This window comes from Mustela erminea, chromosome 9, assembly GCF_009829155.1.
Source record: "Mustela erminea isolate mMusErm1 chromosome 9, mMusErm1.Pri, whole genome shotgun sequence".
Lineage (NCBI taxonomy): Eukaryota > Metazoa > Chordata > Mammalia > Carnivora > Mustelidae > Mustela > Mustela erminea.
In genome coordinates this window covers 46848299-46865842 of record NC_045622.1, presented here as the reverse complement: position 1 = coordinate 46865842, position 17544 = coordinate 46848299, and the positions used below count along the sequence as shown (strand labels likewise).

The following is a 17544-nucleotide window of genomic DNA, read 5'->3' as shown; positions in this document are numbered from 1 at the left end:
TCAGCTTTAGAAATTATTCTCCATCTTCTCAATCTCACATTGTCTTCATCTTCCCTTGAAGAATGTACTACCTGGTACCCATCAGTTAACCATGCTAGTTGCTGGGCACATAAGAATAAAAGAAATCAAATCCTTGCCCTCGGGGAACTCACTGTGAGATATTTTTGGAAGAAAGGAGGTAATGCCATACTCTGGTGCATAAATGTACCTTTTCCTAAATAATTAAATTACAACAGGGACATGCTCATTGTTGTATAAGGCATAACTAGAAAGCAGAATTAAAAAGATTTGTTATAAAATCATTAACAGTCTTGTTCTTTCAGTTTCCATTTAAAGATGGAAAGCAAAACTTTGTCAACAGACTAAATGTTTAGGCTGTGTGCTTTTTCTAATGTTCCCACTCTACAGAAAGATTATAAGAAGAGTAATATTGAAAGATTAGATAATCAAATTATAATGAGTTTAGCTAGTTCTCTAGGGTTCACATTTCTACTTTTTATATTGCTATTGGAGCAATTGAAGCCAGTCATATTTTAAAATGACAGTCTTGACTGTGGAAGACCCAGGAACATTCTTTCATGCCCTTAAGGGCTGTCAATATTTCCTTAGGTTTGTTTTTGGCCCTTACAAGTAAAAAAAATACATCTTCATATTTACCATGCTAGCACCTAATACCAAGTCTTGGGTACAATGGGCAAGAATGGATAATGCATGGGCTTTCCAACACTTTCTGGCTATGTGATTCAAGCCTTATTTTCTCCTTTCTTCTCATAGTGCTATCATGAGAGGTAAACATGATAACGTGGTAGCAAACAAATGGGGGATTTAGTTATACCGGTTAAATAAATTATACATTCTGCTCTTGTCCTTCCTGCCCTATCCAAACCCCTGACCAATTTTTTCCCGACAATCCCAAATACTATCTCCTTTATCACCCTTAAAAAAAAAAAAAAATCACACAGGGCTGTCTTAAACATCTTAGCACTAAATTATATGTTCTTTCTGTGTCTGAATGTTATTTTCAACTGTAACCAGAAGTTCTTAAAAAATAAGATGGGTCTCATACAGCAGTGATGTCAAAATATTTAACAACTAGCTGTGCCAGGCATTAACTCCTTAGTGAAACTTCAGTTAACTGATGAGCTCCTTAGTTACTCCATCATGGAGATGTGTGAAAGCCCTGTGAAAGGGACCGGAATGGGGAATGGTCTAAAGCAGTTGGGAGGGAGGCACTCCCAGGGCCCTGAGTCGAAGCTATTTACCAACAAGAATGGAAGTATTTCAGTGGTTTAAGAACCAGGAATACCGTACACAGCCTGAATATCAGTACCTCTTTGGCAACCCCGATATGTCAGAAACTGGAAACACTTACTGATGAGGTAAGAAATTCAGCAAAAACAAAAAACGAAACAAAACAAAAACAGTTTCTCTCACTGTTTCTTTACCGGTACAATGAAATCTCAAAATGAAACAAAAGAGAGTTCACCTGGTTTGTGTGGTGGGGAAGTCAAGTCGTGTCATGGGGTAATGACATCTTTTGATACCTGGGTGACGTGCATGTTTTTAAATTGACATTATCCATCATTCTTCCAATACTTTTAGTTGCTTCTTTCTCTGTACTGAAAAGCTGTCTAGTCTGAAGAGGAAGAAACCAGTGCCCTGTGGAGCATTTCTGGAGTGGCTACTGCAGTCTTCTCTAACTCACGCACATTTTCTGAGTATGTCTTACGTTCCTCACTGACACAGCTGGGTTAGTGTTGCCCATGACTGGCTACAGGTTTTCTGAACAGATTTACTATACCAGAAGCAAATGGCCAGAGGAAATTACTTTGATTCTGTGTCCTGCCATTACTGAATGTTCTTTGAAAAGAAGCTAGACCAATGAATATTTAGGTACAAGCTTGTTAGGTAGGCAGGTTGACAATACTGAGACAAGCGTCATGAGTTAAAAAAAAAAAAAAAAGTTTTATGATTACATTTGGATGCCAGAAAAATGATCAACAGTATGAGTATACTTCCTAAAGAAAGTAATTAAGTCCTGTCACTTCTTCTATGTTGCAAAGCTGGAAAACAATCCAAACACATCTAATTGAATTTGGATCCAGGAGTTTTAGTGGAAACTGTTCCCAAGCCCATCCACTACAATCTTATTCAGGAAACATCTTACTTCCTCAAGTAAATGGTGAGTATTGCACAAGGCTGAAGAACTGAAGGATTGATAAATTATATAAACTGTGAATCACAACTTACCAAAGTCTAATTTTGCCATAAAGCATTGACATTTGGCTAACAAATATTTTATTCTAGTCTATCTCATTCTCAGTGTGACATATATACAACTGGCAAACACATCTTTGTCAAAAGTATCCCTGTTTTTTAGCACCACAAATTTCATGACATCAAAAATCCAAATAAATTTGAGGCACTGGTGAGTCATTAGCTTTCTTGAATGGATTCCATCAAAAGCAAAAAAGGGGGAAAAAAGATGACAATGGTATGGTCTACCTCTAAAGTACTGTAATTTTGAGTCAGGGGATGTAAATTTTATGGTTCACACTGAACTGACCACATCTGTAGTCATGCCATTAAAAAAAGGACACTGACTTTAGTTTAGCTTAAAACCCAACTGCCATCATCCAATAGCAGGATTTGGTGAAATGATACGTTAGGTTTTCTGCTAATTATACCACTGGGCAGATGGCTTTGGCTGGTAATTTTTGCAATAGTGCCAATGTAAGATAAGCAGAGAGCTGATCAATTACTTGGTTAGTTTTTGTGACTGCAGAGAGCTTTCTGTGTTTCTTAACCGTTGGCAAACTCCTACTAAACAAGGAAGTCAATCTAAGGAAATGCACCATCCTATGCATGGCCTTCTTTCCATTATGCTACACATTAATTCTAGTGAACGTTTGTAAATGATGTGTTGCATAAATCACAAGTTGAAGATAGCTTTTGAATGCTGGGCCAGCATCCATCATCACCACCATCCCCTCCCAATAGCAACAGGTGCCAGATTTTGTTTAGGAACTCATTAAAGTCACAGGGAGGCTGACTTTATTCTAAGCTCAAGAATACGGAGAGTGACATGGTTTTATGTTCATGGGTAAGTCAGTCCTTTCAAAATGAATTTTATGGGCCACTTGCAGGATCTCTTTCAGGCAAGATAAGACTAAGAAAACAAGTTGCCCAGGAGCCTTTGACAACTGTCCAAGGATCACGAAAGCATTTAGTCTTAGGGTGCAGCCAATACTGTAAGAGGCAGTAGGACAAAACCAAAAGAAATGGATTTCTTGACAATCTCAGGAGCCACAGGATCAGATATCTTAAAGTTGGCTTTACTGCTGTACGTTTAGGTTATGATTACCAACCCATTCCCTTTACTGAGCAAGTTAGTTCGAGTCATGGTTGTTTCTGTTACTTGTACTAGAGGGCAAGCTTACCTGCTCCTATGATGACCCAGTGAGACTCACACTGTGTTCAAATTGTAGGCTCATGACTTTCTTTCCCTTGGATTATAAACCCCTTGAGTTCAAAGATCTTAATTTTTCATCTTTGTAATCTTAGCACCTAGCAGAACATCTGGCACTAGTCTATGTCTAATAAATGAATAACAAAAGACCAAAACCAAACCAAACCAAAACAAAACAAAACACCTCAACAAGTAAATAAAATAAGCTTATCTGGATTATTCAGACTGGAAAACATCTCTTTCCCAAGTATTTTGAATATTTTTTTTTTATATTTGACTTGGCTTCTCCATGGAGTTAGATTTCTTCCATAATCAATCCATCACCCTTTCCCACTTTAATCCAATTCCCTAAAAAATACTTTTTCTCCTTTTTCTTCCTAATTGTATAAACAATGCATGCTCATTACAAATTTCCAAAAGATGCATAAAACATAAACAAAGGAGGTAAAAATCAATGGCATCATCACTACCCAGGTTGGACATTGTCAGGAGTTGCCAATGTAGAGGTTAAATGATAAATTTTGTTTTGTCCTGTTTTTGTTGGTGTTTTATCTCCCTGAACCATTCCTACTACCACCTCTGCTGGGCAAAATAAATTATGGTGTACACCTTGGTCGTCATAGAGTCATCAGCTTAACTGCTATATTTTCTTTTCTTTTTCTTCTTAGGATTTTACTTATTTATTTGAGAGAGAAGAAAAGAAAGGTAGAGAGAGAGCATGGGGAGGAGCAGAGGGAGATGGACAAGAAGACTCTGCACTGAGTGCGGAGCCCAACGTGGGGCCTGATCTCACGACCCTGAGATTATGACCTCAGCCGAAATCAAGAGCTGGATGCTCAAATGACTGAGTCACCCAAGTGTCCCTAACTGTTTTACTTTCAGATTGAGTCAACATTTACTGTAGTCACACTATATGTAAAATATTTGCTGTGCCAGATGTTTCCACATGGCTGAGGGAATAGCTGTTTATTGGGACATGAATTTTCTCACTTCCATCTTCCCAACAGCCTTGAGACAGGAATGACTATACTTGCTTTACAGATAAGGAAAGCAAGGTTATAAGATTCGGGATAAGGAGTACTTCCCAAGAGGTATTCTGCCTTGCCATCTAGAAAGTACTTGAGGGAGAGTAACAAAAACAAAACCAAGAATTACTCTTCATTGCATAACAGTGTCTACTGCATTAAAAAGAAAACAACAACAACCCTAAATCATCAAAGATTCATAATAATTAGAGATTTTGCTACCTGGGACTCCTGGCTGTTAGTTCTTCTTAGGAGGGTCTTAGAATCCAATACAACAGGAAATGAAAGGGAGCCTTTGCAAGCATGAGGCCTGGACAGAAGAAGGGGCCGTGATAAAGACCGAAGGCCACACAGAGCCATTCCATGCCACTGCTGCTTTTCACAGCCTGTAAGGCCATGTCCCACATGGATGCTTCAGGCAGCCTTCCATGAGTCCATACCACAAAGGGTTACAACCACAATTTGAAACTACAGATAAGAAAAGGGCACCTGAAATTAACAACAGTCTCTCTGAGCAGCTGTATTTTCAAATGGCATAAAAAGATAAACAGCAGAGAGTTTTCTTCCAGCTGACCCTCCAGTCACCCTCCAAAGTCCGTCTATGCCTCTGAACCGGAAGGAAGGCCAATGTGTAGCCTCGATAGATCATGTTGCTGTCAGTTCCAAAATGGAACCTAAAAAGCTTTTAGTCTGAGATCTTTATAGCTTTGGCTACTTTCCTGTTCAAGTGATTTCTGTCAGTTTAATGGGGGAAAAGGTCAAAAAAAGCAAAAACAAACAAAAGCCCCACAACATGCACCCACTGCAATTTTAGCTTCACTGTTCTGCAATATAAGGATATACTCTTCAGCACAGGGTAGGGCGGTCCCTAACACTTTTGGGGCCCAGAGCAAGAACACAAGTAGAGGTCCCCAGACCTGGGCCAGCCCCTCTTCTTTGCCACTGTTTCTTCTTGCACCACGAACGGACTTTCATGTCAGTGTGTGAAGATCCCAACTCACGAGTCCGAGCTCTGATCAACAAATTCCCATCCCTTAGCCTCATCCCCCAACTCCCAGACACATAGCAGCCTACTGGTTCTCCTTCACACCCAGGGGTGGGCACAGTATACAATTCCTGGAAGTGGACTCAGGGTTGTTTGCGGAAGAAATTCTGGGGCTCTATTTATCCAGAATATGGTCTAGAGAGCAAGATCCCAATGGGCCCACCTCTTGGCAGACTCCTCTAAAATCAGAGGTTGTAGAGGAAGGCTGCCCAGGTCAAAGGGCAGTAGTGATTCAGGGTAACCTTTAGAACTTATTTTGAATTTGGTAAATTTATAGTCTTTAAATTATTATATCTTTTTATAGTAAGTTTTATATTTTGGTGAGAATTATAAAGAGAGCTCAGGGAAATGGGATCTTTTTTTTTTTTTAAGATTTTATTTATTTATTTGACAGAGAGAGATCACAAGTAGGCAGAGAGGCAGGCAGAGAGAGAGAGGAGGAAGCAGGCTCCCCGCTGAGCAGAGAGCCTGATATGGGACTCAATCCCAGGACCCTGAGATCATGACCTGAGCTGAAGGCAGCGGCTTAACCCACTGAGCCACCCAGGTGCCCCCCAGGAAATGAGATCTTGATTGGCACAGACCAAATACGAGAGCACAAGAAAAGGAAATCTTCAATATTATTTTTTAACACCCCCTAAATTGATAGAGGTTAATTAAATATGTGGGGAGAATAATCAAAGCAGAATATAGGGTCAAATTTTCAAAATGGAAACATGTAGAGCGGGGCAAATCCTATTGGATAATTTCAGTATATTACAGTTGCAGTATAGATTCTAGTCAGGCGGGCCTGAGTTCAAATTCTGATATTGCCATGTCCCAATTTAAATTAATAGTATTTAAACAAGATTTTCTCTAATCTCATTTCCTTATTTGGTAATGGGAAGCAAAAGAGACCCTACCTAGTAGGAGAGTGATGAGGACTAAAGGGAGAAAATAAAGGTTAAGACATTGGGCATTCCGCATGGGACTTAATAAATGATATTTATTATAATAATCAGGTACTTTAATGCAGTGTTAAGGCCGGAGTTACGACCTAATCATTCTTGAGCACAAAACTTAGAAGGCTAGAATACTATTTGACATCATTTTGCTTCCATGGTCCCCATTTGAAACCAAGTTTGTTCTTTGAATAACGTAAGGATTTTGGATGCCATTCTGAGAATTAATTAGAAGTACACTGAAAGGTGATAATACCATCTTTACTAGGTTTCTAAAACAGAAACAAAAACAGATTATCTAGCTATAAGAACTGTATCTTACGAACAGGAAAATTTTTTTATAACCTTTCTATTTACTACGTACAGTTCTTTCAAAACCAACATCAAACTTTGTTAATATATTTTGTGAAATTCAACACATAACAAGAACGACTGCCTTTTACTGGGTCCCCTTTGTGCCACACAGGGTACCGGGCGCTTTATAGACAACATTTCCCTGGAGTCACCTTCCTAACTCTCCCCTCCCCCATTCGTCAGATAAGGAGCGTGAGGTGTGGACCAGGGCCACACAAAGCCCCTGCCCTTTTCCATTCCCATGCAGTGGAGAGCTCCTTTAAACAAACCTCTCCCCTTTCACCCTTCCCAACCTCTCTCAAAGAAAATGATCTATGTCACATAGGCAAAGTGTTAATGCCTCTTTGGCTTTTAATCCTTTGTTGAGGGGCGCCTGGGTGGCTCAGTGGGTTTAAAACCTCTGCCTTCAGCTCAGGTCCTGGGATCGAGCCCCGCATCAGGCTCTCTGCTCAGCAGGGAGCCTGCTTCCTCCTCTCTCTCTGCCTGCCTCTCTGCCTCCTTGTGATCTCTGTCTGTCAAATAAAGAAATAAAATCTTTAATCCTTTGTTGAGAGACGTATTTTCGTGTGTATGTGCTTTCTCAGAAGGTTCTTGTCACAGTTCATGTTTGTCTTGCTGCAGATTTAATTGGGAATAACTCATGCTAAATTTTCTTTTGTTGCTATAAATAGGTCTTATTCTTGGTGGGTGGAGAAGATGAAAAAACCGCCACCAAATAAGAAGAAACTCAGTTTACTGAGATCGGTACACTGGTTTATTTCTCGATTAAACCACGCTGGATCAAAACCCAGATACTGCCACAAAATAAACTATGGGCTCTGTTGTGCGATTTTTAAAAATGTGGCACAATAAAATCCAATGTATGATACCTCGCAAAAGTATTTTACAACTAGATTGTTCTTGACATTAAAATATATTAACATTTTCAGGAACCTTCAACTGTGTGTCCTGAGCTTTACAAAGCCCCACGGACTGGTCAGACCTTCAGATGCAGATGTTTGTTTATACCTGCAAGGATCTGATGAATTTGCTACCTTAATCATTAGTGCTGGAGCCCAGAGGCTTTGAGCTGAACATAAGATGAAAAGACATTTTACAGACCCCATGTGGGGCAGCCCTTTGGAGATTAGAAACCAAGTCTCAGGTTACACACCCCTAAGTGCCAACCACAATACATCACTCCTCTGGTCTTTTAAACAGAACTTCTTCAGAGAAATGGAAAATATGGAAAAGCTATTTATGGACAAAAGAAATATGCCTGAAAAATGTGTTCCTGCCAAAAGATATATTCCACATTCCAAATCTGCCAAGTTTTGGTGCAATCAGAAAGTATACTAGGAAAGGAGAAATAACTTTATCGGAAGCATAGCGGTACTGATGACCAAAATTTTTGACAGGAAAAAGCAATAGCAAGCTAAGCCCCTGGTGAAAAATAAATGCATCATTCTTTTCAAAGAGATGCTAAAACAAGTTGTTTCCTGGGGGATAAAGAGGATGTTCTTGTCGGATCTACAGATTCTACATGCCAAGAGAAAGTGCAATTATGCGTAAAGTAAACACTTCGGACAGACAAACACGTATGGGTTCGGAAGACAGTAGCTCCTTGCTGGGGAAATAAAGCAAATGTCAACAAGCCAGACACACTTAAACATTCAGAAAAATGTCTTGCTATTCCTCTCCATATATAATATGCCATATGACACCACAGTTAAATCTGTTACTGCAAAAAAAAAAAAAAAAAAGGAAGAAGAAAAAAAAAGAAAAAGAAAAAAAAGTACGTCAAGCTTTTGGTTTCCATGAGATTTGGACAGAGGCAAAAGAACACAGCAGAAAGGAGTCCGGGAGGTACAGCTCTCGCATCTCTCCTTCGGAGGAGGAAATGACTTCCTATGGCTAGCTGACCAGGAGTTAGAGCTCACCCTGCCCCTCACCAGGATCCAGATCGAGGACCTGGAGCATACCCACTGAGGATCAAAACGCAGCTTCAGGTAATTCTTAACGGGAATAGGAAACTAGAGAAAACAATTACAAGTTACTCAAATTCAACAGTCATGCCGTGTGCATTTGTTTGTCCTATGGGTGTGTTGTACCGCTCATTCCACTCGAACCAGGCTTTTCTTTTACTCCCTTTTCACATCATCAACAGGCATGCCAAATGCAAATCTCCTCCGGATTCTGATTCCATCCCAGCAAAACGCAGGGACTACCACCACACCGAGTTTCACAATCATCTCCACAATGACAATTATTCACAGCCCCTCGGTTCTGTTCACACAAAAGATTGCAATTTGAATCTTGCCTTGCACAGGTTCAGCTCTGCTGGAGCTGGTTACCAGGCAAGCGGTCTGTTTTAAGATTTACCGATTGCTGGGGAGAATAAGCTGGGGGTGGGGATGGTCAAACCACCCTGTACGTACCTCCTTTTGGCAGCTAAGAAAAACAATTTTCGTGACAAAGAGACTTGCTCTTTTCAAAGCTCCTCCAACAAATGAAACTGACAGAATGAAACCTGAGAAACTTTAGCAACCAAAGAAAGCAGCCTTCCAAGGATCAAGGTGAATAATTGATTTGTCGGGTTTTGTTTCATCTTTTAAGCTATTTTGCTCATTAAAGGGAACTGTGGAATTTGTCAGAAGCCCAAACACTGACACACACTTCTGACAGCAAGTGCATACTCCAAACTACACATTCATTTGCCAAGCTTATTCAACGACAACGATTAGCTGCAAAGCCAGGGAACTTACCGAGCACAAAATTATTGGAACAAAGCAGGGAGGAGGCAGGAGGCACCACAGGCAGCTTCTCCGTCTCCTTGGTGCCAGGTTCTCCTGTCTGCCGTCCGGTTCACACTTGCCTTTATAACTAAGACTCCAACGGAACTCACTAGCGAAACCTGATGAATTATAAAACAGCCCCTCCTAGACTCTTATATTTTACATCACAGGGGGTGACCATGCAGCCGTCTTGTTCCTTGGGTACATAGCCTTCCTTGTAACTCATCCTGATAAATATATCAGCTTTAGGAGCAGTGACAGTAATTGGTGCCGGGGATGTACCAGCATTAACCAATAAGACGCTTTCCCACCATCACTACTGCACCCCCATGCTCCACTCGCCTTCCCCCACACCTTGTTAAGGTGGATCCACCCAACCCAGTGGGGGGCAGGCAAGGATGGCAAAATGCAAAAAGCCCCTGCATCTCAAATGTATGCCTCGCTGGCCACAGTACTCGGGGTTAATTCTCATCACAGTTCGGTAAAGATCAGCCCTCACGTTTGCAGAGCACGTCACAGTGTACCAGGCACTTTCGCTCTCTCTGTGCCTCTCAGAAACCAGGAGAGGTGTAGCGCTACGGTATAAATGAGCCGCCAGGGCTCAGGGAGTTAAGGGACTTTGCCGGTTGTTCACCAAAATCCAGGGGTTTCAAGGAACCCTGGCCATGAGGGAGTTCAACCTGCTCACTGTGCAGATGGGGAACCCCTGGCAAGAAAGATAAAGGGACTTCCAGATCCCACAGTTTCCAAATGTGATTTGAGCCTGAACCTCAACCCAAGTCTTCTGATGTCAAAAACAGTGTTGTTCTACCCTACTATGCTACCTCTAGAGCATGGAAGCCCTGGATATGAGAAGAGATGCAGCAATCAGTTACAGTATCATTGACTGACCCCAAATCATTAGTAGGCGGGCTGTGGGGAGGAGCAGAGCAGTGCCTGAGCTCTTTGCTTCCTCGATGACAAGGTCAGTACTGTTTCTTTGTATTCACTGAATATCAGTGCTGGAAAACATGCTTTTGATAATAAGAAGAGCTACTGCTGAGCCCTTCTTACGTGTCAGGCAGTGTTCTAGGTGCTTAGACTCATTTAATCTTCAAAACACCCTGATGAGGTAAGTATTAGCTATCGTGAACAGCATATGGCAGATGAGAAAACTGACATTCAGAGAGGTGAACAAGCCCGAGCGGGATCCCAGCTGCTCAGTGGCAGGGCTGGAACCGACTCCAGGCAAGCTGCTTGCAGAGCCCACACTTAAACATATCACCCCTTCCCAAGCAGTGTTTCCTACTTAATTCTCAGAGGCAGATGAGCCCTGGGAGCAGATTTATTTACTATGGCCATTCGTAGAAATTAGAAAAATATCTTTGGTTTTGGAACCAAACGGACTTGTGTTTACACCGTGGTTTTGTCACTAATTCATTGTAAAATGGGTTGCTTTATCTATAAAATGGGTTTGCTAATTCTCACCTTGCGAGATGAAGAAAGTACAGTGCCTGACTTACAGTACATAACCTTAAACCATTATTTTTCTTAGCATACTTCTTTTTGGAAAATGGATTTCTGCCTCACTTTCCCTTTATACTGTCTCTTAAAATGTCAACTGGTGTTTGCCAAGGAGTCTTCCCATCTGCCTGCCTGTGAAGAAGGGGCAACAGCCTCCGAGATGTCCATCATCTAGACGGCAGAATGTCACCAGGAATACTGGGCTCTCTGCCGGGGAACAGCAGGCCCGGGGCTCTGCTCGCGTTGCCTATTCAGCTCAGTAGCATCTCTCTACTCCACCTCCACTGTTAGTCAAATGAACTCACCAGCCCAGGAAAGCATTTTTTCAGTTGTTGGCTGTTCACAGTGAGACCAACTGGGCTAACGTCACCTATTTCAAACAAGTACCTGTCACAAAATTCACCATGACAGTGAATTTCTGCACATGGCTATACCTCTACTGCCATTAAGTCAAGGTATGCCAGGCAAGGAGACAGGTTATCTCCTTCTCGAAGCTTCCACTTTCCACTGCAAACTCCTGTCCTAAGTCAATATACCCTAGCATTTGGCCACCTGTGAGCTCTCAGTCTGATAAATCCATCCATCCATTTAAGAATCTGCCATCTTCAACGTATGCAATCAACATTCCTTGAGCAACATCAGTGGTAGCCCTCTATGGGACAAGGTAATGTTACAATGTTCCAGGTTATGCAGACTTAAACAGGAGAGATTTTCCTAGCTCTGTTTCTAGAGAATGACTCAAGGGCCAAGTTAATTTGTTCACATATAGACTCTCCCTTCCTCGTTTATTCTTCCCTATAAGCATCTTACTAGGAGGTCTGGAATATGCCTGGATGAGGTGCCCCCTCTTTCATGACCATACTTAATGCCAGGCACTATAGGAACAGAGGTAGGCAACATAATTGGGGGTTTGGAGAGAGGGACTTGAGTTTCTAAATGGTTAGAAAGGCAAGGGGTAAACACCATGCATAGCAAAGAAAAAAAAAGTGATAACTATGCTTACAAGGTAAATGGTTATTTCCTATATGTTGATATGTCAGTTATCCACCCGGATGAGGCCTGATGAGGCTTGGTCTATGCTAAATCTTTCCACAATTTCCAGATCCTTCGTCTGCCAAGATGCCCCAAAATTTCTGCCAGAGCCATTTCTTTGTATATATCCCTGTACTGCCTGGCTATTCTGCCATGATACATCCCGTGGAAAATTTATATAGAGGAGTGTTATAGTTTTTACATTATAACGTACTGCTCTGTTCCCATATCAAGGATAATCCTAACATATATTCTTTTTAAAAAGATTTTACTTATTTGAGAGAGAGCGAGAGCAGAGAGAGGGGGGAGACCCAAAGGGAGAAGCAGACTCCCTGCTGAGTGGGGAGCTGGGTGCAGGCCTCTAACCCAGGACCCTGGGATCATGACCTAAGCTGAAGGCAGATGCCTACCTGACTGAGCCACCCAGGTGCCCTCATACAGTAACATGTCTTCTGTCATAATTATTCCCTCATGCTATCAGTTGCTCCCAGACCGAACAAACTATGTGGAGCCTTGAGACTACACCAATACTTGGCTGACACTAGGGAAAGTTGTAGTATTTATTGAGCAAAATTCATCACGACAGTGATGGGCTAGTAAGGTGTTAAACTTTATTACTTATCTCACTTAACCCTCACAGCATTTTCAAATGGGTTATACTATTATCCCTACTTTGTAGATGAGGACACTGTGGCTGGGGAGGTTAGATGATTTGATAAATGGCACAGTCAGAATAAAGACCAGTCCAAGACTGCACAGAACTGTTAGAACTACTGATTTGAAGAAATTGAGGTAGCAGAGAACACAAAATAGAAGTATCTGTTCATATTGCTTTTACTTCTTCCTATCCTCTTCTCTCCTTAACTGACTGACTTTACCCCCAAATCCCAGCAGAATTGCTTTTATTAGGTAAATATGACCTGCACACTAATAAAACCAATGGCCAGGTAGTCCCGTGTACTCAATCTCTTCCCGGTTCTTTGGCACAATTCGTTACAACTTCCCAGAATCAACTCCTGTCCTAACTTGGTACCTGAGACCCCCTCTCACCCCGCTCTGACCTCCTCAACCCATCCTTCTCGAAGTCTCTCCTGCTGGGTCCTTCTCCCATCTTCTAAAATTTATATAGTGCCCAAGGGCTCATGATTAGACCTCCTTAGCTGCACTCACTTGCTAAACCATAACAGCCAGTCAAGGCTTCAATGCCCCCTACAGAGTACCTACCGCTAATCCCCAAACTGTGCCCTGAACTCCAGATTTTTACACCGAGTTGCATATCACATCTAAGAATCTCCACGTGACCATCAGATAGGCTTTTCATATTTAAAATGTCCAAAACCAAACTGTGGTTTCTTCTCCCAAATCTGGTGTACACTCAATATGTTCGATAAACGGCATAATCATTCCCTGAGTTGCTCTGGTCCCAAACCTAGCAGTTGTTCCGGACTCTTCTTATTATCTTCTACCCCACATCTTCTTCATCAGCAAATGCTGTTATTCCGTCTTCCATATTTATCACAGATCTTTCCTCTTATCCCCAGTCTATACCACTCCCAGCTCTCACAGGGATCTCTGCACTCACCTTCCTACTGGTTGACTCTTGCCTTGTTACAAATTACTGTCCACACAGCAGCCAAAGGGATTCTTTTAAAAAAAATCAGACTCCCCTATTCTCACTCACTTCCCTTCACTGGCCCCCCTTTCACTGAGAACCGGCGCCTGCACTACTGCCAGGAACCTTCATACAGTTCTCCTCATAGAAGTCTTCTGACATCCTACAGAGAAGGGCGTCTTCCCTTCCCCTGTTACTTGCTCCTCCCTTATTGGACTTTATTGTATTTAGAGTACTTATCCTCTACTTCAGTGTACGTTATATATTTACTTGTTTATTTCACTAACATTTATCCACCCCCCACTAGAATGTAAGCTCCATGAGGTCGAGGGCCTTGTCTATTTTATTCAAGGCTAAATCTCTAGCACTAGAATAGGGCTTGCCATGTAACAGGTGTTTAAAATATTAAGTGGATCCATTCAAAGTCCTATCTTCACTAATTCCTAGTTACATATCCTTCTGTAAATTGCCTCTTGTCCCTAAATCATAAATTCCTCAGTTATAAACTTTTTTAGAAAAAACAGACACAAGGCACCTAGGTGGCTCAGTGGGTTGAGGCCTCTGCCTTCAGCTCAGGTCATGATCCCAGGGTCCTGGGATCAAGCCCTGCATCAGGATCCCTGCTCAGCAGGGAGCCTGCTTCTCCCTCTCCCTCTGCCTGCCCCTCTGCCTACTAGTACTTTCTATCTCTCTGTCAAATAAATAAATACAATCTTAAAAACAAAACAAAACAAAAAAAACAACAACAAAAAAAATAAAGCAAAACAAAAGAAACCACAAACTTACTTTGCTCTGGTACTTTACAAAGCCTTCAGCCTGTCCTGTGAATGGCTTTGATACAATTCCATGTGATTGGTCAGTGCTGTAAGTTAACTTTTATCCCCCCAAAACTTGTATGTTGGAGTCCTAACCCCCCAATACCTCAGATCATGATGTTATTTGGAAGACGGATTGTGTCAGATGCAATAAGAAGTCATCCTAGTGGAGTAGAGTGGGTCTCTAGTCCAGTAAGATTAATATCCTTATAAAAGGGAGAAATTTGGACACAAGTATGTGCACAGTAAGAACACTAAAAAATGCTGAAAGCCCAGGCACTCCCAGAAGCTAGGAGAGAGGCCCGAGACAGATCCTCCTCTAGTACCTGAAGTGGGAGCACGGCCGTGCCAACTCTTGATTTCAGATTTCTGGGATCCAGAACCATGAGACAATACATTTCTGATGTGGTAAGCCACCTAGACTGTAATGCTTTGTTTATGCAGCTTTAAGCCACCTAGACGGTAATACTTTGTTATAGCAGCCCTAGGAAATTAATAGTCAGTCAGATATAACCCTCATCTGACACGGGAGGAAATCCCAGGTCAGGAAAGCGGAGTAACCTGCTCCAAGTATCACAGTGAGGAATTTATAGGGCCTGAACTTAAATCAGGATGTGCATGACTTCAAACCTAGGCACAGCAGAGGCAATGGTCCCTAGAGGCTGGTCCCTGAACCTCCGGAGCAGAATGAGAGAAGCAAGCAGGGTGTATTGGTTTTCACCAAGCTAAAATGACCTTCCTTTATTAAAAGATTCTGTTCTTCCTTCTCTGTTTTTTCTTTTTGCTATTTCCTATTAAGTTGTTTTTGTATTTCTGAAATGATGGTGAGAATAGATCTTAGTTTTTCAATCCTGTTTGCTTTTTTTTTTTTTCCCATGCTCTTCATTTTATTGGCAAGATAAGCTGGCAGTTTTGTTGGCCTATAAAAGTTTGTTCTGAAATGTTTCTGGTCTGTGAATTATAAAAGTCTGGGGACAACTGTTCTAATGTTGTCCCCTTTCAACGAGTAAGAAAGCCCTTTACATGTAGCAACGTTTGGTGATGGGATAAAAGCTTTTCTCTCCGTCCACAGAAAAGACCCCTCCCTGCTCTGATAAAAAGTCTGTGCTAATGGTCACACTCTCACTTTATTACCGATAAATTAATTTGGTATAATCCCATGTGACAAATTTATATAACTGAATTTAGCAATATTAATTTGTAACTGAAATTAAAATAATTCTTTTTCTTAGTCTTTTTTTTTTTTAAGATTTTATTTATTTATTTGACAGAGAGAGAGATCACAATTGGGCAGGGAGGCAGGCAGAGAGAGGGGGAAGCAGGTTCTCTGCTGAGCAGAGAGCCTACTGCGGGACTCGATCCCAGGACACTGGGATCATTACCTGAGCTGAAGGCAGAGGCTTTAACCCACTGAGCCACCAGGCACCCCTTTTTCTTAGTCTTCTTGCCCTTGTTCTTCCTGCTTTCTTACTGAGCATTTTTGATTTCAGTAAAATTCTTGACTTGCTTTTGCTTTGACCCATTTTCTTTGGGTTCAGGACCTATGGATTTGTCCAAACATGAGGATTAAATGAGATCACCTCTGTTGAGTATAACATTGCAAAAGCTCTCAGTAATGCTAGCTCCTTTTAAAGGAAGAGGTAAAGAGGGAAATAGCTTTATGACCGACCACAGGAGATTTAAAGCAACTGGATGACTCTGGAAGAACAGCCAACCTGAGAGTATTAATGGACTTTATCCTTTTGCTGAGCCTGCTGTGATCCAACAGACAGCTTATTAAAATTGTGGTAGTCTATTTTTATGAATTCATGCTCATGAATATGTGTGAGTTTATTTATGTGCCCCCACATGAACATATATATGCTTATACATATATATATAAATTGATTTATATTGATACATCAGATGCATTTTAATATAAATTTGATTGATTCAAGTCTCTGCATCCTCCTTAGTTTCTGAGAAACCCAGAAGGAAAAAGCTTTCATACACAATGAAAGGATTGCTTTCTTTGTTTTTTCTTTGTTTTTCCCCTATAATCTAATTTATATCCACTATTTTGTCCTAGCCTAGGAGATTTGGTAAAGACACACTTCAACCCATTTCTTTGCCAAAGTTATGTCAGACTCCAAATCAATGAAGAAGGAATTCCTTCATTCCATGAGTCTTAATGAAGGGCCTGGTATGTTGCAGGCACTATACATTTATGTTGGATATCAGAAGAACAATACAATCAGGGTCAGATATTCTGCTCCCTGGACTCCCACTCTAGGGAGTAATGAGCAGATAACAGCTACCTACACAGCATATAGCTTATTTTATAAGGTCTTTCACTAAAGTTCTACAGATGCCTAGACAAAAGGCATCCAATTTAGTTTTGTGGGGGTGGGGGCAGTAAAGTCAGAAAGGCTTCCTGGAAGAGGTGATGTCTGAGCTGAATCTTCATGGGTAACTAGGAGATATCCAATTAAGGACATTCCACTCAGAGTAAGAAGCATGTGATACACAAAGGTCCTGGGTGGAAGCAGGGGCAAGAAGTTGATCATGGATCTCTGGAGGAGTGGAATTTTATCCATTTGCCACTCAGTAACCTAAGAACACATAATGGGAAAGTGACTGACTTCAGAGATTAGGAATGCCAAAGAATGATGGTTCCTTTTTCATGAACTTCTTCAATGCAATGAGGGCTGAAGTGGAAAATGTCATGCTTTATAGTTAGACAGTCCTGATTCATTCAAGCTGACCTTTGCAAGTTGCTTAACTTCTCCACATTGATTCTTGGTTCATCACCTATAAAATGGGGAGAGTAGAACCTATTTCATAGAGCTGTTTGTTATTATGAGATTAAAAATGTAAAATGTCTTGCCACCTACTTGCCACAAAATAGACATCAGAGTAAATCTTAATTCATATTTTAAAAACACATATTATTATGAATAAGAACCTACATCACTCAGGGCTCCTGGATATCTCA

General features: G+C 41.2%; 1 protein-coding gene across 14 annotated transcripts in view; it reads right to left on the bottom strand.

The window, feature by feature from the left end:
• Positions 1-17544, bottom strand: part of DLG2 (discs large MAGUK scaffold protein 2) — a 2075147-nt gene that overhangs the window by 192488 nt on the left and 1865115 nt on the right. The window contains exon 1 of one of the 14 annotated variants that reach the window (XM_032356665.1): positions 9579-10034. The exons of the other annotated variants lie outside the window; for them this stretch is intronic. The gene's annotated coding sequence lies outside the window, so the exon portion shown is untranslated. Of the gene's footprint in view, positions 1-9578; positions 10035-17544 lie in introns of those variants that run through there. 14 annotated transcript variants of the gene reach the window in all.